This window comes from Rattus norvegicus, chromosome 2 (assembly GCF_036323735.1).
Source record: "Rattus norvegicus strain BN/NHsdMcwi chromosome 2, GRCr8, whole genome shotgun sequence".
Lineage (NCBI taxonomy): Eukaryota > Metazoa > Chordata > Mammalia > Rodentia > Muridae > Rattus > Rattus norvegicus.
Genome location: NC_086020.1, coordinates 143712392 through 143713609, shown reverse-complemented (window position 1 = coordinate 143713609; position 1218 = coordinate 143712392). Strand labels below are relative to the sequence as shown.

The 1218-nt window shown below is 39.5% G+C and overlaps 1 non-coding gene across 1 annotated transcript; it reads right to left on the bottom strand.

The window, feature by feature from the left end:
• Window positions 1-641: 641 nt before the first annotated feature.
• LOC120101218 (U7 small nuclear RNA) lies at window positions 642-705 on the bottom strand. Its single transcript, XR_005501603.1, has one exon. It is a non-coding gene; the product is annotated as a U7 small nuclear RNA (small nuclear RNA).
• Window positions 706-1218: the final 513 nt, after the last annotated feature.

Here is a 1218-nt window from a genome sequence, read left to right as displayed (position 1 = left end):
ATCATCACCATCACCATAATCATTTCAAACATGAAGTCATGCCAATGACCAGTCTCAGCTTGGAGAAGGGTTCTGAGAGAAGGGGTGTTTGAAAGCTGTGAAATAAAGGACTGGAAGGTAAATCAAAGGTTCAAGCAGCTGACAGCCTCTGTTCTGCTCCAGATGGCTCTCTATAAATAGCTATCAGCTTTGTAGTCTGCTCTTCAGACTGCTCTCATTCTAGTCTCTCTCTCTCTCTCTCTCTCTCTCTCTCTCTCTCTCTCTCTCTCTCTCTCTGAACAGCTTTTCAGACTGTTCTCTTTCTGTGTTCTGATCAAGACAGCTTTTTTGTTGCTATTCTAAAAATCTCTCTGGTTGAGACAGCTAGCTTTCTGCTTGAGACACCTCTCTCTGCTAGTAAAAATTCTAAAATTTCTCTGGAGACCAAAGTCAGAAAAGCTGCTATAGAAAATTCAAGGATCTGCTGTCCAAGTCAGAAATTCTGTTAGAAAAATTCTGAAAGTATTTCTTGGGTTTTTCTGATCAAAATCAGAACGCCAGAGAATATTCTAAAAGAGCTGTGTTCTCTCTTCAGAAAGCCTTTTCTGGATAGCTGCTAGCAAACTTTCTAAAAAGAGCTGTGCTAGCTCTCTAAGTAATTCTTGGGATTTCCCACAATGTTCAGAAATCCTGTTAGAAAAAATTCTAAAAGAGCTATGAAAAATTCTAAAAGAGCCGTGTTTGCTCTGCATGCATTTTCCAACCCAAGTTGGAAGTCTTGTTAGAAAAATATCTTGAAGAGCTATGTTTGCTTGCCAGAGATCTCCTGACAGCTAAGCTCTCACTAGAAGAAATGTCTTTAAAAAAAGAAAGAAAGAAGTGTTATTACTTTCTGCTACCTCGTCTCGTGCAGACCTAAAGCCCAGTTTTTTATTTACATATTAACTCTGTTATTTATTCCAGGTTCCATCTAGATCATCCCACAAATCAGCATTTTATGGCCTTACCCCTTTGACTCTTAGGAAAAGGACAGGAAGTAATTTTTTCTTTTTTTTAACATTGCAAAAAGGAATTCAGAGGTATGGCTGCCTTTGCAAATTTATCTGGGTGGGACCTTGACCTGAGATTACCATTCCCACCATGCCTGGACCTAAATTGGATCTGTTTCAGGCTGACCTTGAACTCAGGAATCGACTACCATTGTATTTGCCTGTCTTTGTATCTTTCTGACAAGCTGGC